Source organism: Trifolium pratense, linkage group LG6 (genome assembly GCF_020283565.1).
Source record: "Trifolium pratense cultivar HEN17-A07 linkage group LG6, ARS_RC_1.1, whole genome shotgun sequence".
Taxonomy (NCBI): domain Eukaryota; kingdom Viridiplantae; phylum Streptophyta; class Magnoliopsida; order Fabales; family Fabaceae; genus Trifolium; species Trifolium pratense.
This window is the reverse complement of record NC_060064.1, coordinates 27,981,572-28,002,834: the sequence shown is the minus strand read 5'-3', so window position 1 is coordinate 28,002,834 and position 21,263 is coordinate 27,981,572. Positions and strand designations below refer to the sequence as shown.

The following is a 21,263-nucleotide window of genomic DNA, read 5'->3' as shown; positions in this document are numbered from 1 at the left end:
TGGTATTGTAAAATAGCTTATGGTTTCAAGAAAACCAATTTTCTTTGAAATAACTACTCACATTTCTAAATGCTTTTTAAATGCTAGTACTATTTTGTTTGGAAATGTAAGTTTTAGACAAAAATTTCATTTTGTTTTTCTCGGACTTCTTATAGCACCATAGTCTTCTTTGTTTATATTTTCTTGAGGTTAGTGTGAATATGCAAATTTCACTTAATTACATTATTTTATTTTGACAAAACTTAATTACATTATTGTGAATTGAAACAGTCAATCTTGGGTGGTTCGTAGATGAATTCACCTTGTATGCAAATTGCTCATTAATTACATATTATTGTGAGATGATTAAAACCATAACTTTAAAATAAGTGACTTTCAATCAAGAGTGTCAATGCAAACCACTTTCCTCACCTTCACCAACTTGTAGGATTAAATACATAAGACAAGATGGAGGGAGATCCTTAAATTTTTTCTCTGTGTGAAACAAACAAATGTAAAAATGTAAAAGTTATTGTGAGTATTTTAATTGTATCCATGCATGCATGAGGAAAGAGACTTTTGACAAAATCTCTTGACTTTCCTGTTGCATAATACTACCTCTGTCCCTAATTATAAGATCTTGTTTGACCACTGCACATACGCCAATGCACAATTTTGATCACAAATATCTTTAATTGTCTATTAGTAAAAATTATAAAAATTTAATAATTGCCTTGCTGAAAAAGCTTTCTCAGTGCTAGATTTTGGTCAGGGGTCCTTGCCTTGCTATTTGGCTGCTTGGAGTGTCTTTCAATGCTCATCTTATCAATGCGACAGGCATTTTCATGTTTGTCGTTCCTAGGTAGTAAAGACCAGAGGCGGGCCTTTACTACATCCAAAAACCACGCCGCAGCATCAGGGGAGCGTGGAAAACAATCATTCTCTTTTCATTGTTAATGACCTTCATAGTTGTCCGTTCCTACAACAATTTTAATGAAAAATTGGATTAAATTAATTAATAATGTTAATGAAATTAATTCAATAATATAAATGAATACTAAAATAAATTTATAACTAAACTTATATCTTCAATCCAATAATGTTAGGGTACGTGATTCCGAGAATTCGATAGTCCTGACGTATCATAGGGACCTCAAGGAACTTTGCTATTTGTTTTGTACATGACTCCTATTTTTGTTTTGGTACAGAACTGGCATACACGACGAGAGTGAACGAGAAATGTGATGTTTATAGTTTTGGAGTATTAGCATTGGAAATACTTTTTGGAAAACATCTTGGAGATGTTGTATCATTATTGACAGCCGTTGGCTCTATACCTGATGCTATGCTAGCTACTAATGGATAAGTTGGACCAACATCTTCCTCGTCTTTTGAATCCCGTTATCGAGGAGTTAGTAACGATTGCAATGATAGCTTTTGCATGTTTGGCTGAAAGTCCTCAATCTCACCCTACCATGAAGCAGGTTTCGAAGGAGGTAGCAGGTTTTTAAGCAGATTGTAATCTCAAAGTGGTTTTACAGAAATAGCTGAAAGATTATACTTATTGAATATTCTTGATTTTTACACTTTTACTTATTCTTCATTGTTTTGTAATTTTGTAATAAACAGTTTTTAACTTGTATTATAACTTATTTTAAATTTGTTGTTTCTGAACTTTAACTGTCCTATCAAATCCAATCATAAAAAACGTGTTTCAATATATCCTCTATAGGGTTCAAGGTTCTTAACTGTTACACTACGTGCCTATCAAAATCTAGAGATGGGACACTCATTTACATTAACAACATGCATTTTCTAAACACCATTCATATGAATTCTAAACAAATTTTAATGAAAGCAGTAAAAGGAGAAGGAAATAACCGTCTCGGTTGGCCACAGTGTTGGTGTAAGATCAGAGTTAGTCTGTGTCTCAAAGAGCTTTCTCACAACTAGATTCTGGTCAGGGGTCCTTGCCTTGCTATTTGGCTGCCTGGAGAGTCTTTCAATGCTCATCTTATCAATGCGACAGGCATTTTCATATTTGTCGTTCCTAGGTAGGAAAGACCAGAGGCGGGCCTTTACTACATTCAAGAACTACGCCGCATCACCGGGGAGCTTGGAAATCAATCATTCTCCTTCCATTGTTAATGACCTTCATTTTTGTCCGTTCCTACAACAATTTTAACGAAAAATTAATAATGTTAATGAAATAAATTCAATAGTATAAATGAATAAATAAATTTATAATTAAACTTATATCTCCAATCCAATAATGGTAGGTTACGTGGTTCCCAGAATTCAGCAGTACTGCTGACACATCATAGGGACCTTTAGTGAAATTATTCAGCCACTATTTGCGATTGTGGGGGTCTGACATCTCAACTTCAGGTACTCGTTGTGAAGAACATGTCTCTCTGCGTACAAAACCATGCAATGCCACTCGACCATGGTTATTTGAGACAGCTCAACTAGATTTTGCAGGGGCATTTGCCGCACGCTCTCTGCGTACAAAACCATGCAATGCCACTCGACCATTTATCTTCAACTCCATCTCCAGACATATCTAAAACACAACAACAAGAGGATAGTAAGACACAACTATGCATACTAAAATTACATCAGAATACTCAAGTTGCTTATTGTGGTATATCTAAATCACCAGCTAGTTAAGTGCAAACATCAGAATACTAACTCTCTGAGTGGCAACCCTGTCTTAAGCATTTTGTCAAACAGTTGGAGCACAAAACTTAATAACCTAAGAAACAAAACTCAAATAATTTTTCCTACGAGATTGTTCGAAGATAAGTCAAGTGAATATAAATTAGACGCCTCGCCTATTTCTGGTGGTATACCGCCTGATATGTTATTATTAGAAATGTTGAAGCTTGTCAAGTTATGACACTTTCCCCAATAGGGTGAAAGGTGTCCATAAAATTTGTTTTGACTCAATTGTATGAAATACAAGTTTGGATATATACCAAAGTCTTGTGTTATATTTCCAATAAATTGGTTATGTGCAAGCCAAAGTCTTACAATGCTAGAGCAATTTCTTAAACTCTTTGCAACTGAGCCATGGAAGTGATTATAATGAACAGCAAAGTATTTCAAGTTTCCATTAATGCAAATATTATGAGGAAGCTCACCAATGAAGTCATTATAGTATATTTGTAGTACTACCAAATTGGAAAGCATATTCATTTCCATCGGTAATTTTCCAGTGAGATAGTTTTCAGAAAGTGTAAGATATTGAATATCACTCAAGTTTCCAATTGTAGGTGGAATTTCACCTGAGATAGAGTTATTGACCAAATCTATTTGAACAATATTTTTCATCATTCCAATTTCATGAGGAATCGAACCAGAAAGATTATTGTCATTCAACCTTAACTCTTTCATGTTCACTAAGCCCTCAATTTCCAAAGGAATATTGCCAGATAAGTTATTATAAAAAATATATAGAAATTTTTGTTGGATATTTTATAAATAATTTATTTTAAAGTTAATTATTATATGATGATTAAATTACTTAATTAATTTCTGACCAAGTCATAACATATTTGTCAAGTACACGTTTTGTTTTAATTCCTATTACTTTGGCTTTTAATCCTAATTACTAGGATTTGACAGTTATGGAAATTAATTTTGTTACTATTAATTAGAGAATACAGTAGGATATCATGTAACAGCATATATGAATATGGGGGAGAGGTTAAACCGTGAGAATGAAAAAAAAAATAAAATCATGCAGTAAAATATATACTCATTGATTAGAGCATATCTCTTAAAAAGAGTTCATCCCTTTCACACACAATTGAGTTACTACTTCCTGGATTACATCACCGGTGTCTATTATTGCGCTTATGAGGCGAATAAATCCTTAAGGACAGTCAATGGCGGAACCAGGAAAAATTTACTGGTTGGGCCGCTAAAAAATTTATGGCTTATAATTTATAAGTTTTTTATTGAAAAAAAAAATTGGTAACATTTTTTCATGAGCTTATAGCTTACTAATTTATATATAGTTTACGAACTAATATGTTCACTTGCACTTGAACTAATATGCGTACCGAGTAACTTACAATCATCGATAATAAACTCCAAACTAATATTTTCATTAATATTTGTACTAATATATATATACTGAATAAATTTAAAATCATTAATAATACACCTAAACTAATACTCTATACTTATAAAAATATTATTTTTTGGGATGGGGTGGGCCGTGGCCCACCTCAGCCACCCCCTAGTTCCGCTGCTGAGGACAGTGCGATCAGCACGCGTTAGGTATTGTATCACGGTTCACTATTTTGCAGCTTTATGATTCTGTGGTTGTTTACTATGCGATTGACATCAAACTACTACACCCACAAGAGATAAGTTCCTATGAACTTTATTTTAATTTATTCTCCATAATATTTGTTGAATTACTTAAATTAATATATGATTGAATGAATGTGATTAGGTCCAATTTTTACAACAATATTAAGGATTTAAATTATTTTATTGATTAAACCCTAATTGCAAAAGTATACCCGCTGAAGCAGGGGAGATATGTTATTATGTTTCATTTTACCTTTGAATTTGATTGGCTAGGATTATAAATTTTGGTTTTAAGAGATACATGTAATGTAAATATTGTGAGTTACGAGTTCAGGTACAATTAAATTAATACACGGTGCCTACCTGGTGCTTAAAAGGTGATGGAATATTATTAGCTTCAAAGTGTTTTTTTTTTTTGGTTACAATAGAGAAAACAAAACAGAAAGACAAAACTAAAGTGAAAGCTATTTCCGGATGAAGTCTATCCCCTGCGCATCAGCGAGCAAGAGCATAGAGAGGTCACTTGGGGGTGTAGGGATTTTCACTAAAGATGAGTCAGATAACGCATCCATCTTTGCTAAGGCATCCGCACACGCATTCCCTTCCCGTAGCGTATGGTTAATCTCAACCTCCCAATCTCTAGCGAGGAGTTGACGAATACTAAAGATTTCATTAGCGAATCTGTGATGAGCAGACACACCGTCCCGAATAAGGTTAACTGACTGAAGCGAGTCTGAGTAACATGTAACCTGACGAAACCCACTTTCCCAACATATGTGTAAACCATGTAACACAGCCATGAGTTCTACGAGTAAGATACTTCGAACATTAGCAGCTCCGTAGAAACCCAAAATAAAACAGAAATACACAATTAAGGTGATCATAACGGAGCTTCAAAGTGTTTGATCGCGGTTTCTATATTGAATACAGAAATAACACAATTTTGGTTAAAATCATGATGGTACAATCACTTACAGGTATGCATTAAATTTGATTACATTTTATTTTGTGCTAATGGATGCACACATGGTAGTTATAGAATCAATTAAATATTGTGGTGTATTGGTATATATGTAATGCTTGATGTGTGACCATCATGCAACTGATATGAATTAGCATTATCATGTGAACTTTATGCATTGTGCTTTATGCAAGTATAGATCAGCCTTGTCTATCTGGGACATATATGTAGTTTGTTTGTAATCTTTAAAGTCATATTTAATGTGTTCAGAATCTTAATTGTTATGATGATAAAGAATTTGTGACTAATTTTTAAAAATTAGTGTCAACTAATGACTCTAAGATTATTACTCCGGTTCTGATAAAACCAGGATGAGAATGTTCATTATATATACATGTGTGATTATGTGAATTGCATGATTTGAGAAAATTTGGAGATATATATCTTTGACTCTAAACTGTGATTTTTAAATTCGGTGGTTAACATTTTGTTGTCTTAATTAAACATTCAATATTTATATTGTTCACTAATGTTATTCAAGTGAAGGGATGCAGTGATATTTGTTGCCACTGAAGAATGAAAACTTGTAGAGTTGGAAGCAAATTTTGGAGATATAATATTGAAATATTTATAGAAATACATATGTGATAAAAATGTTGTCGCTTAGAAATATTCTAAGTAGACCTAAACATGAATGTGATTATATTTTTGAGATACCATTAACTATAATATGGTATATTGTGGATTATCCATTGTATTGAAATGATACAATGATGATTAATATATTGTGGATTATCCATTGTATTAAATAATACAATGATGTTTAGTGAAATTTGTTTATGAGAAAATATATCACTATGTGCGGAATTATAAATTGTCCTTATTGAGGGGACACTATCACTTGAAATCATTCAAGTAGATCTGAATAAAAATCCACAAATGTTTACCAAATGTGGGAGTGTTGTCGCTTGATAGTCTTTCAACACTACAAGAAAACTGCTTTGGAGCGTCCGCCTAAAATAGACGCTAAATACCAAAAAACGGACGCTACAAGGGTTTAGCGTCTACCTAGAGTCTGTGTCGTGGCGGACACTTAATTGCCTGAAGCTAGCAGTTGCGTCCAGCAGACGCTACTTTAGCGTCTGTCTTTTTAAACGCAAAGCTGAAGCTAGTGACTTGAATATACGGCGGACGCTATTGGCTAATATTAGCGTCTGCTTTTGTTAGATGCTATGAATTAGTTTTTGAATAATATAGTGTCAACTAAAAGCAGACGCTAGCAGACGCTAATCTTAGCATCTGCTTGTTTTAGATGCTATAAATTAATTTTTGAATAATATAGTGTCAACTAAAAGCAGACGCAAACATTTTTTTTTTTTTTCAAATATAGCATTGTAGCTGATGGAAAATCAACAAACAATTAATATTAATGCAACTAAATTATAAATTAAATAGTTTTTTACTGGACCTTCTATTTATACCATATAACCATATATAATGTCAACAAAAAAGGTCTACATCCATGAAAATATAATGTATGAATTATACAAGTTAGATTAAATCTGAATTCATTTTAAATCCAATGATTAATCACATAAATTTATAATGCAGTAGAACTAACTGTAAGCTCAAATAATTGTAAAATATTGAGATAATCAAATATACATTTGAAAAGAAAATAGATACTTCTATTTGAAAGTTCAAAGTATAAATTTATGCATATCCCTCATCCAAATCCAAAATTAAAATAGTATGTGTTGAAAGTTCAAAGTATAAATTTATGTATATCCCTCATCCTCATCCAAAAGAAAATAGATACTTCTATTTGAAAGTTCAAAGTATAAAATCAAGCTGGAAGAACCTGCAAACTTGGTCTTCTTGCTGACAAGCGTCCAGTCTCTGTGTTGATATTTATGGAGCAATGAACACGCTGATCCTTTCCAGATATATTATGTCCCTGTCATTGAGACATATTAAGCTACCATAGTGCAGACATAAACAACATCACTATTCCAAACTTAAAATATACAAACAAACTTGTACCTGCACAGTGCCAACAACCTGCACAACAGACTTGTACCGAGCAACCTTACAAGAAAACATCGCAAAAATCAACTCGATGCAATGATAACAAAAACATAAAAATATACAAAAAAGAGAATAAAACATAAAGGTTGGAACAATTATGTTCCTATAATTAACAAAATTTTAAAACGATATCTGAAATTGAATATACTCAATCACATTAGCCCTTACAGAACAATTTTAGGGACTAAATTGATCGACCCAAAAGACTAACGTGGTCAAGAATTTCAATTTCAGTGATCATTTTGAAATTCCATTCTTAAACATGACTGTACCTCTCTGTGTTTAAGGTCCAAAGTACACCAACCTTGGTAGCTTCTTTGAACTCCCTAAAATTCATAAAACATATTATGTAACTTTCAAATTGATCATAAGGTACTGAATTAATTAACTAGAGAAAGCCAGCACACAAGATGAGTGAGTAGTAATCAATTATTAGGCATAGCATACTCCAAAATAAGCAAGAATAAACATATGGTGATAATGATGATGATGATGAGAAGACAAATTTTTAAGTTAGCACACAAGACACTCTCTTCAAAACGACAGGAGACAAAGGGATCAGGGTAGACAAATAGTGAGTAAGAGATTTAGTGAGAAGATAGCTAGAAATTGTAAGCCTTATTTTGTATTGTAGTAACAATCTGCAAACACATTACCAAAATATTTCAAAAAAATTGATAAAACCAAACCTTAACCAAATATGCCAGCTACAGTCTCAGAACTCATTTTCTCATGCTCAAACTGCAATAATAGACAAGGTCACATACTAGGCCTCATCCAGAAGAGAAATAACACAACCAGGTTTCTAAAGCTTACTTGAGAAGGTCATTACCAACCATGCCAGTTGCTACAATTTACTTGTAGTGTGCTGAGTAGCCAATGCAACTGATTGTTTCTGTTACCACTTAATGATCTCCTCAAGATAAAGTCCTTCAAAATAAAAAAAGAAACATTAAAGTGAATCAAGTTATTGATCAATTGTTTCCGGAATTCCGGTATATATTCAGTCCACATGATGACAGCCAATTCTAATCAAATTCAGAATATGGTTATTCTAATTATAATCAGCCAATTCACATAAAACACACAAAAGTACATTTACAAAAACCTAAAAGCATAGAAATCAAGCAAAACAAACATTAGTTTTCATTCTTCCCCATCCAGTCCTGATATTTTACTTATACTAAAAAGATTCCTTTTCAGAAAGAAGACAAAAAACTAAAATAAAAAATGCAATTGAAGTCAAGAACTTGTTTTGTGTTCCATGTGAACAGAGACTGTAAACTAATTTTGAAGTAATTTGATGACTTCTAATAGATAACTACATTAGATGGCTAAGAACCATTGTCATTCCCAATATGAACTTGTCCATTTCTTTCGTGAATATCAATGAGGGTTGGCTTAACTCTATGATGTTAATAGCGGCGCTATAGGCGCTATGCAGACCCCCTCCCCTCATCCTAAAAAATCAACCAGGTTAAAATATAGTACTTAAATTACCCTAACACAAAGTAATCAATTAAAATGAAAAAGAAACATTGAATATTACATGAATCGAAAAAGCATTAAACAGATAAAATTCAGTTTGATTTGGTTTCTGATACAAAAATTGAAACAACAAATAGGTACCTTAAGGCCAAGTAATTTAATAAATTCGCTGGCCAAGTATGATGAATTCAGTATCAGCTGCTTCCACTATAGCCTATAATCACCCAAACATCAAAGAAGACCTAATTCGTTATGATTCAGTGAAATCCAAATGCTAAAACAATTCAATTACACTTTAGAACACTAACATAAGTAAAATTAGGAAGGGATCAATTCGAATACACAGAGATGGAAACATATTTCACTTTACCTTTTAACATATGCAAAGGAATCAAACTGAAACCTAACAAAAGAAGTAAAATTAGAGCAAAAGAAGTCAAAATAGGAAAAATCAGAAAGGAACAAATCGAAACTGAAAGAGGTGAAATCCGAACAAATCGAACCTGAAAGCGTGCAATACGGAACAAATCGAAACTGAAAGCGTGAAATCCGAACAAATAAGAAAGTCAAATTAGGTCACGCAATAGCAATAGCTAGAACCCTATTAAGATACATTCACATGAAAGTGAATAAATTTAAGTGTAAAAATCACATTTAGAGACAAAATCACATGTAGAATCAATTCTAATCACTATTAGAAACACTAAACACATCAAAATCAATTTTAAGTCTTAAAGAATCATCTTTTGGCTCTCCTAACAAATTGAATGGACTTAAGTATGGTTGCTAAGATAGAGGTATATGAAATAGAGTAAATTAAGCATGTGATCACCGGCACAAAGATAGACAATTGACAAATCAAAATCAAAAGAAGAAACATAGGAGTATATGATAAACGACCGATGCAAATATGTATTCATATTTTCCCAGCTTGACAAGAGATCTATGAAAGAAATTTACAACTTTTGCCAAGGTCTTGGAACAAATGCAATTCAAACAAAAAGTGAACAGATAGAACTTAAACAAGAGGGATTACAATACAACCAATTTTACCATTAAGCTAACAACTTAACAAGCTTGTTATATGTTGACTTTTTTGTGTCCATGATTTCAAAATTATATGCTAAGATAATTACCACCATCATCCGATCCATCCCTGTGTTGAACAAGAGACGTTAACCATATGATGCAAAATTAAGATAAGAGATAAATATTGTATTAGTGCAGGGTAAACTTTCATCTAGAGTCAGTATAAATTAAATGGACTTAATTATGGTTGCTCAAATTGAACATGAGCAGAAAGTTTGATTTTCATCTAGAGTCTTACTGTTGATGCTTATCTTATGATTATCATCATTGTTATGGTGAACCCAGTATTCAATAAACCCACACAGACACACAATAACACACTTATCACACAATAATACAACACCAAAATACTTAACATTAGAAAGGCACCACAAACACAAAAGAACAGCAATAGTACGCAAAAACTGCAAAAAAAATGAAGAGATGAAGTTACTTATAAGTAATACAACACCAACACACTTAACATTAGAAAGGCACTTAATCGTTGGTAGTGTGACTTTGAGAGCTGAAGAGATGAAGTTACTAACCTTGTAACCACGAGAACGATGGATAATAACGGCGGAGTGATTGAGGTTGTTCTTCACGGATTAGGGTTGATGGAAGGGTTTTCTTCTTCCACAGCGGATTGTTCTTCGACGGGGACGAATTCGGAGGATTACGGTTGTTGAGACGAATTTGGTTCACCCATTCTGACGAATTCAATTCCGTTTACCCATTGTTGGAGGATTAGGGTTGTTTTCTTCTTTTTCTGTATTTTTTTGTCACTTCTTTTTGTGTATTTGAGAAAGAAAAGCAAAAATATATCAAATGATATATTATTGCTCATTGCTGAAATAGGGAATGAAAAGAAAAAAGTGGGAAAATGAAAAATTGGGAAAAAAAATTGGCTCTTACCAAAAAGTTTTTTTATATTTAATTTATTGTTTATTAGAGTCCGCTCCAGTAGACTCTAAGATGAATTTTATTTTATTTTTTATTAGTGTCTCAATCGTGTCTATCAAAGCGGACGCTATCTATAATTATTTAATTAAAATAAAGATTTACAATAAAAAGACAGTAGCGTCAGTCATACAGACTCTAAATAGACGCTAATAGCGTCCGCGTCGGGGCAGACGCTAATATTTTTGAAGCTAAAATGCAATTTTGTTGTAGTGCAAGTAGACCTGTATAATAAATCAAATCTTGAGTTTTATTTTCTCATTTGTGGAGATGTTGTCACTTAGAATTTATCTAAGTAGACCTGATGAATTATATTATGAATGTCGATTTGACAATATGTGTTATATTATTTATAGTGGATGAACCATTGTATTAAAATAATACAATGATGTTAATCGGATATAAGAGTCAATGAAAATAAAATCGATAAGTGAATTTATTGTGAGGAACAAGTTTATTGTTATAGACTTGAATAAATATTATATGAGATTAATTGACTTCGAGACGTCTTAGTCAATATTACTTGATGGAAGAAAATTATGTCTTCATCATTTGTGTATAAAGTAGCTACTAAAACAAACCCCTGGGAAGAAATAATTTTGTGACACGTCGAGGGGAATTGGACTTTATATTGCCAATTGAAATCAACAAGTGATAGGAACCCAACCTTTGTGATTGGAGATCCCATGAATAAGGTTCATATGGGTAAGAACAAGTTACTTGTTAGATCTGCTAGCACACAAAAATTAGCTAATTAATTTTTGTCTTAGTCCTTTTCCTATGGTGTGAGTGAGAAAGTGCTAGAAACTGCATTATTGAGAGGTTAAGCTTACTATAAAGTTTTTAATGAATTTCATATCCCTTATGGGTGGTGTATGATTTGCAGCATACACTTGATGAAATCACCTATTTGAGTGTCAAGTGGGCCGCTTGCATGAGATCTTGGCGAAATCTCTAGAGCACTCATGAAAGAATCCAGGCACGCGCACAGCCTATTCGCGCACCACATCGTCAACAGCAAGAATTGTGGGGTGTAATGTGGGTGGTAGACCGCTAACACACACCAAGTGACTTTGGTTCATATAGCTTGCTACACCAATTTCACTGTGTGTTAAGTCTATCATTCTAGGACTGGTTCATATAGCTTGCTACACCAGTTTGATGCATTACATCAATGATGTTAATCCAGGAAATGTTTTTGAGTACTCTTTTAAACTTTTAAATAAATTGTGGGAGATTGTTGGATATTTTATAAATAATTTATTTTAAAGTTAATTATTATATATGATGATTAAATTACTTAATTAATTTCTGACCAAGTCATAACATATTTGTCAAGTACACGTTTTGTTTTAATTCCTATTACTTTGGCTTTTAATCCTAATTACTAGGATTTGACAGTTATGGAAATTAATTTTGTTACTATTAATTAGAGAATACAGTAGGATATCATGTAGCAGCATATATGAATATGGGGGAGAGGTTAAACCGTGAGAATGAAAAAAAAAAAAAAATCATGCAGTAAAATATACTCATTGATTAAAGCATATCTCTTAAAAAAAGTTCATCCCTTTCATACACAATTGAGTTACTACTTCCTGGATTACATCACCGGTGTCTATTATATCTTGCTAGTTCTGTCACCTTGGATATGATTCATATCCGGGAAGGACCTGTTGAATCCTGGAGGATTTACGCTTATGAGGCGGATAAATCCTTAAGGACAGTGCGATCAACACGCCTCAGGTATTGTATCACGGTTCACTATTTTGCAGGTTTATGATTCTGTGGTTGTTTACTATGCGGTTGACATCAAACTACTACACCCACAAGAGATAAGTTCCTATGAACTTTATTTTAATTTATTCTCTATAATATTTGTTGAATTACTTAAATTAATATATGATTGAATGAATGTGATTAGGTCAACACGCCTCAGGTATTGTATCACGGTTCACTATTTTGCAGGTTTATGATTCTGTGGTTGTTTACTATGCGGTTGACATCAAACTACTACACCCACAAGAGATAAGTTCCTATGAACTTTATTTTAATTTATTCTCTATAATATTTGTTGAATTACTTAAATTAATATATGATTGAATGAATGTGATTAGGTCCAATTTTTACAACAATTTTAACTTCCTTAACTTCCCAATTTCTATAGGGATATGACCAAAAATATGGTTATGTGCTAAATTTAGATATGATAACTTGGTCAACTTTTCTATAGAAAATGGAATAGACCCTTTGACATTGCATTGATAAAAAGAAAGATATGTTAAATTTTCCAACTTCCAAATTTCTTGGAGGATAGGACCATTAATGGAAAGACCATTAGCACCAAGATCTAGAGTCTAGCTTATGCAACTTCACAATTTCTTGAGAAACAATAGAACCATTAAATTTATTTAATTTAGCTAATAAGTAGTTTAAGTTGCTCAAATTCCAAAGTGATTTTGGAATGTTGCCATAAAGATTGTTGTCATCAAGATTCAAATGTGACAACAAGGATAGATTCCCAATAGAAGTTGGAATTGTTCCCGAGAGAAGATTGTCACTAAGATCAAGATACGAAAGTTTGGACAACGTTCCAATATATAGTTAGGAATATTTTCATTCAAGAAGTTAAAACTAAGATCAAGAGTAAGAATATTTGTAAGTGATGTGAAGTTAAGACTTTTGAGTGTACCTTTTAATCCCATATTTATGAGTTTTACATTAGTAACATATATGGAATCTTCATCACAAGTAATTCCAAGCCAATTGTTGCATGAGTTATGTTGGGAATTGCCTTGAAAACGTGGAAAAAAACACTAATATGCTGTTTTTTTCGCCCTGGGCGAAAAAACTCGTGCCCCAGGTGAAATTTGAAGCAGGAAAAGGGGGCTCTCTGTTTTCTTGTTGCCCCAGGCGTGAGATTTGGGGCCCCGGGCGAAAATTTCGCAGTTTTATATATTTGTCACGTTTTTCTGATATTTAAACAAGTTTTGAGGGTTACTCTTTGTTCATCTCTAGGTTTTGGGTATTGATTCTTTATCTTGTAATCACTTATCATTGAAATCTCTTGGTCACGGGAAGAGATTTGGGAAAAGGGTAGAATTAGGGTTGAAGTCTAATTCTTGTAACTCTTTTGTAATGAATCTTTGTAATCAAGAAGGAAGTTTGATAGTGGATTGGAGGGTCTCTCTCCCCCAGAGTAGGCCGGCTTTGACTGAACTGGGTAAACAATTTTCATCGTGTCTTTTATCATCTTTTGGTAGTTCTAGCTTTTGTTGATTTATTGATTATTGCTCATCCATTTTGTTTTGGTTGCTTCAATTCATTTGTCCCACACATCAAAAGTAGTATTGGTGTGGTGTTCGATCCGAATTCACAACAAGTTATTGCCACTCCATGAAGATAACAAAGTTTGGCTTTGGTTTTCAAGACTTGATTTCCACTTCAACAAAGCACCAGCTTATCTAGTTTGAGAAGTTGATGATGATGATGATGATGATGATGATGATGATGATGATGATGTTGGTGATATTGTGAATGAACAAAACCACAGCTTCAAGGAATGAAGGTTTGAAAATAAGAACACCATGGTGAGTTATGTTTATAAGTAGTTAGTGATTCTTGTGTTTTTTTTTTGATCTAGTTCATGTAATGTTGCGGATATTTATAAGTAAGAAGTCATAAAATGAGGGTGGTAATGTCGTTATTATTTAATTTATTATATGACATCGTTAACATAATAATTGAGTAATTTTATAGTTTGATGTATCAAAAAAATTACACCGTCGAACTTTTTTTTAATATATTAAGGGGAGGATCTAATTATCGCGGTGTAACATTTTGAATAATGTTATCCCACTTAATAACACTTTAACAAATATAAAATTTAAAGTTGGGTTGAAAGTTTATATATATGGATCATTTATGTTCATTGGATATGTTTTTAATATTTGTTATGATAGTGTTCAATAAATTAAAATACATAAACCATGAAATCTTGGTAGATTGCAATAACATACAAATGATTTTAGATTCTTTTAAAACCAAACATTAAGTTAGATATTATGTTAGTAATTAAGAGGATTTGTTTTGTCATTAAAAAAGAATTAGTGGATTGTCCTTCATTCAAGTGTAATTATCCTTCGTATATATATATATAAACAAAACAAAAAATCGAAAATACAAAAATAAAAATAAAAAATTGATATACACTGCCGTATTACTGATAATTTTGACTTTTATTTTAACTATTTTTTATAATATGTATAATGATGTATTTTGTGCCAGTAAATCTTTTAGGCCGGCAATGCATGAAACCGATAAATTATTAAATAGTTAAGATGAATTGCCGGTTTCATGATAGATATATAGAGTTAAAGCCACTAAATTTTATTTAGTGCTAAAAAATTTAAATACTACGTATCCTAGTTAGAGGTTCTCACTTCGATCATCAATTCTATCGTAAAGAAAAATAATCTCTATTACGTAATAGTCGGTGAAAGCCCATATAAATATAACTAGGAAACTTGTTTGCTCAATATATATATATATATATATATATATATATATATATATATATATATATATATATATATATATATATATATATATATATGAGTCAGGATCCGTTAACACCAACTAGTTTGACATCAAATGTTACACCTCTCAATAACGTTTTAACCGATATAAATTTTATAAAATCCACCGTTGGATTGAAAGTTTACATCATATAGATCATTTGTGTAAAATTTCAGACAAATCCAAAATCATTTGATATGCTATTGAGACACATAAAGATTAACGGCATTTAAAAAAATACAAAAACCGTTAATTTTGATGTATCTCAATAACATATCAAATGATTTTGGATTTATTTGAAATTTTACACAAATGATCTATATGATGTAAACTTTCAATCCAACGGTGGATTTTATAAAATTTATATCGGTTAAAACGTTATTGAGAGGTGTAACATTTGGTGTCAAACTAGTTGGTGTCAACGGATCCTGACTCTATATATATATATATATATATATATATATATATATATATATATATATATATATATATATATATATATATATATATATATATATATATATAGGGGGCTGCTAACTTAGACCGGGTCTAAGTTAGCAAGGTGCACCTTTTCAGTTAGACCAAAATACCCATTCTTTTTAATTAATTAACCAAATTACCATCAATGGACGCGAATCCAGTGTCGCGCGCGTACCGCAGTACCATGGTTACAGGCTGTTGATTTCCATCAGACAGCCAAGATCTGATCTCATCAAGACTGTCTGATCAATCCGACAGCCCAGATAATCCGAATCCATCAGATTCCAGCGCGTGCACCACACTGGATTACACCCTGGAGAGAGAAGAATCTACTTTTTAAAAGCAGGACACGTGTCGCTGTCTGATTGGCTGGGCGTGATTTTTTTCCATTTAATATTTTGAACTCAATTATTTCGTTGTAAATTAATTTTTTATTTATTTTTTTTATACCAAAATTCATAATTTTTTTTTCTCTACAAATAGAGACTTGGTTCGTTTGATTTGGACACAGAAAAAAAAACCCAATTTTTCACTACCTTAATCTCATTTTTCACTACCTTACATCAACTCACTGAAACCATTCTACCAGCAAAATGGTTTCAGATTACAACTCTCTGAAACCATTGTACCAGATAAATGGTTTCAGAAGCAAACACAATTAATAAATTACTCACTGAAACCATTCTACCAGTAAAATGGTTTCAGAATACAACTATGTGCAACCATTCTACAAGCTAAATGGTTTCAGAAGCAAATAACTAATAATCAACTTACTGAAACCATTCTACCAGCAAAATGGTTTCAGATTACAACTCTCTGAAACCATTGTACCAGATAAATGGTTTCAGAAGCAAACACAATTAATAAATTACTCATTGAAACCATTCTACCAGTAAAATGGTTTCAGAATATAACTATGTGCAACCATTCTACCAGTAAAATGGTTTCAGAAGCAAACATTATTTTTTAATTACCGTTTTATCTCATTTAATTAACTAAAAATAGTTTCAAGTCTCCAAAAATTTCATAAAATATATCAAAAGTTCCAGAATATTATCTACTATTTTCCTGGTATAATGGTTTCAGTGAGTTGGTTGAGTGGTGCGTGTTAAATTACAACACACAAGTAACGTATTTAGTAGACAAAAAATGAGATTAAGGTAGTGAAAAATTGCGTTTTTTTTTCGGTGTCCAAATCAAACGAACCAAGTCTCTATTTGTAGACAAAAAAAAATTATGAATTTTGGTATAAAAATAAAAAAATAAAAAATTAATTTACAACGAAATAATTGAGTTCAAAGTATTAAATGAACAAAAATCACGCCCAGCCAACCATTGTGTGACACGTGTCCTACTTTTAAAAAACAAATTTTTCTCTCTCCAGGTTGTAATCCAGTGTGGCGCAGGCGCTGGAATCTGATGGATCAGGATGATCTGGGCTGTCTGATTGATCAGACAGTCTTGATGAGATTAGATCTTGGCTGTCTGATGGAAATCAACGGTCTGTAACCATGGTCCTTCGGTACGCGCGCGACACTGGATCTGCGTCTACTAATGGGTATTTTGGTTAATTAATTAAAAAGAATGGGTATTTTGGTCCAATTAAAAAGGTGCACCTTGCTAACTTAGACCTAACTAGGGTCTAAGTTAGAAAACCCCATATATATATATTATGGGATGGCAATTTTCTCACGGCATTGACATTAGTTAGGATAAGATGAAGTGATAAATACATTGCATGTGTATTACGGGTTGCAAAGTGGGTCCGTCCGTCTTGTTTAGGCTCGTCCTATTTTAGCAAGCCAAAAAGCAGTATGGGTTGGGGCAACTTAGGTCTTCAAGATCAAAATTTAAGTACATCCTGTTTATTGCGGGATGGCCCATCAAACACTTTCTTTTTTACAGTTTGATTTACTACATAATTTACAAAATTATTAGTCGTAACTAAATAGCCCGACTAAAGATATTTTTTAACAACACATAATAGAACTTCAACAAGTCTTAAAGTCAATGTCATATTTTTAAATAACATAAACAAAAAAAAAAAAATAACTATAATACCAAAAAACTAAAAACAAACATGTGTTAAAACATCAAAATAATCCACTTGGTTCAAAAGCAAGAAAACCTAGTTTAAGAAGTATATGGAACAAAGTATATTTATAAAAGAAAGAGGGAAAAATCAGTTTTTATCGATAAAGAGAAGAGAAAAAATAGGGTGGGTGCCTTCGTGTAGATATGGAACACATATAATTATTTCTCCCCTGTTAACTAAACAATTATCTCTAAGACGACGAAGATTAATGTCTTTTACTGATTTATCAAAAACTCTACTTGTGAGTGACTTCAGGAAAAGGTCTGCGAGATTATCACATGAATGAGGGTGGGTGTCAGAGAACCACCATTACAGTAGGATAGGGATAGCAAAGTCCATGGACTTGACGACGATTGACTTATCAAAGGAGCAACGAGAGCCGGAATTGACGACCCAAAATTACGACAGAGGGAGGGAGGGAGGGAGAGGGAGGGAGGGAGGGAGGGAGGGAGGGAGGGAGGGAGAGAGAGAGAGAGAGAGAGAGAGAGAGAGAGAGAGAGAGAGAGAGAGAGAGAGAGAGAGATAATGCAACAACGCCATTTTCTAATTTTAATTTGGGATTTTCTGTTTCACTGTAATTTTATTGAAATTAAAATAAATAAATAAATAAATAAATAGTCACCATTCTAATTTTTAATTTTAATTCAAATGTTTTATTCAAACTAGGGGACCAAAATAAACACCCAATCTTAAACATATCCGCCAAACAAATATATGCTTTAGAGCTAGATTGGATTTGAGCTAGATTTTTTAAGGCTAACCCGCCCAAGCTTGTGGGCTAATGGATCACCTTATCGGCTCAACCCATTTTCGACAGTTCTACATAGGATAACTCAATGGTAAATCCTCTTCACTTCGCTTCTCGCTTTTGTTCAATTATAAATAAATAACTATCAAGTTTGATGCGGAGGGACAAAAGGATTGAACAGGGGAGGTCCAAGAATCAATTCCTAAAGGGTGCAATTAATCTTTTAAAAAACTAAAAGTTAATAGAGATATGAAATAAAATAAACACCCAATCTTAAACGTATCCGCTAAACAAATACTCCTATGATAAACAAATTGAGATGTTATAGAATGGATTGAAAGAAACAAAATATATGACAATAAACTCAAATATGGAAATGTATACATAATTGAGAGTGTTAAGTATTATTGTAATGTATGTGGTAGAATCGATCATCTTGTCGATTTTTTTGTGTGTATACATGCAAATATTATTTTTTTTTGAAATTAGATACCATCAAAAACTGTGGATCTCAAATTATTACCGACCTTTGGTCATATGTGGAAAAATTTGCTAATGTTGTTAAAATTTAGATTTTGGTTTGTAAACGTTATAATGTCGACTAAAAGTTCTATATATATCTTTAGTGAATATCTAACTATCTTCGTCTCTTGTATTGTTGCTCTTTTATCATATGAATGAATGAAGTTTGTTTTATTGTCAAAGAAAAAAGTATTATTGTAATGTAATACTCTCTTCTTTACTATTTATAAGATAACATGTTGGGACCCGTGCTTAAAAATACAACGAAAAAATGACATTTTATTATAAAAAAAATGACATTTAATATTAAAGTTTATATCATTATAAAATAAAAATAAAGAAAATATAGAAGAAGGTTAGAGAGGACAATTTAATATTAAAGTTAAAATAAATATATAAAAAAAAGCATAGTATTTACAGCATTGTTGTAATTTTTATAGTGTCGGGCACTGTCGGCTGATCTTCAACTTTGCATCATGAAAATCTTGTGTCTTACGCAAGAACTAGAAGTTACCCGTGAGTTTGTGTTGATTGATTATTTAATAATTATTTTTAAATTGATCACATGTTTACATGAAGCAAGACAGAGACCCCAAATTTAAGTATATACTTAATTAAAAGCTTACAAAAAAGGAAACTTCATGCCATTTACATGCAAGAGAGCCGAAACAAATCTAGTTCTAGTATTCTGCATAACCACCAAAGAGCTTTAGAGATTCATAACCAAATCTAGTATTATGCAAGATTGATATAACATCAACTCCATCGGTGATGGCACAAACGCAGATAATATCTCTGGATCGTAATCGGACACCTTGTAGGCTGCAACTCTAGCTTTCGGTAATCCTCCACTTGCCATTCCCATACCCATGCCCAAAACACTTGCGTAAACAAAATTCCCTCCAGCAATGGATAAGGTGTGTGTTCCGTGACCATGAAAGTCACGAGCACTTCTAATCGCATCTTTGCCACCCATTATGGAAAAATACCTTGCCCCAATTAGTTTCCTACATGCAAATAGTTAGAGTCAAAATAGATGCCACAAGTAGTATTAATTAAAATATCAAAGACAATTAAAAAGATATAGGGTTCGATCCTTAATAACAAATTTTACTCTGATCCAAGCTGTATGTTCAATCTGGTCATTAGTGAAATCATAGGTCAAAGGTAAGAAATAATGTTAGTTTCAATGGTTTTACTGCTGGAAGGTTTAGAGTGATGCTTCTTTTGGATTATTTGGCATGTCATCCTAGTCGTCTGTTATGGTTTAGAGTGATTGGGGTTTTATTTGTATAGGTTCTTTGTTGGGCACGTACTAGTTTGTTTGTTTTGTTCCTCTTGTGTACATCTTGTATTAATATGTTGATAATTGGTAATTTCTTGTAAAAATATGTTTCATGTTAATAAAGTTAAGCTCTATTGTTCAGCTAGTTGTTAAGCTTGTAAAAATATGTTGCTAATTTATATGAACTTCCCTTAATGTAAGTCTAACTTTCCTATTTTCCAAATATACCCCTCATCATCCATCCCATACGTATGTTGTGGTCTGTCACAAGAATTATAAAATCTATTTTGACTCATTCATTTGTATTATCATAAAAAATTGTATACCAAAATGTTGTTATTTCTAAAGGGAATTCATGGCCTTCTCTGATTTTTTCCTAAGAGCGTCCTCACAAGTAGTATTAATTTGTTATTTGAGACTAACTTGATTACAACTATGGTTGATGAGTACAAGCCATTAAAATTGCAGTGTACAAAGTTTTGTTTTTGAAAAAAACTTGTGCAAAATTAGTTCCTTGCGGAAAAGATAGAAAGGATACTAAGTAGACTATTTACAACAAATTATAAATATTAACAAGGACTGGATGTTTACCAAAATGTAACCATCTTTAAATTGGTGTTGTTACTTTGAAAGAGAATGAATTACCTATTGCAATGCAAATTATCAGAATTGTCTTTGTCAGTTTGAC

The 21,263-nt window shown here is 32.3% G+C and overlaps 1 long non-coding RNA gene and 1 pseudogene across 3 annotated transcripts; both read right to left on the bottom strand.

Moving 5' to 3' along the window:
* Positions 1 to 345: 345 nt before the first annotated feature.
* LOC123888823 lies at positions 346 to 14,485 on the bottom strand (annotated as a pseudogene).
* On the bottom strand, positions 6,706 to 10,741 carry LOC123888825. 3 transcript variants are annotated; one of them, XR_006802291.1, is made up of 10 exons: positions 10,456 to 10,741; positions 9,976 to 9,995; positions 9,343 to 9,440; positions 9,210 to 9,242; positions 8,981 to 9,053; positions 8,168 to 8,281; positions 8,041 to 8,092; positions 7,624 to 7,677; positions 7,307 to 7,351; positions 6,706 to 7,220 (listed from the first exon to the last, which is right to left on the bottom strand). It is a non-coding gene; the product is annotated as an uncharacterized LOC123888825 (long non-coding RNA). The 3 variants fall into 3 exon arrangements; XR_006802293.1 differs by having other exon boundaries at positions 9,343 to 9,373; XR_006802292.1 differs by lacking the exon at positions 9,976 to 9,995 and having other exon boundaries at positions 9,343 to 9,373.
* Positions 14,486 to 21,263: the final 6,778 nt, after the last annotated feature.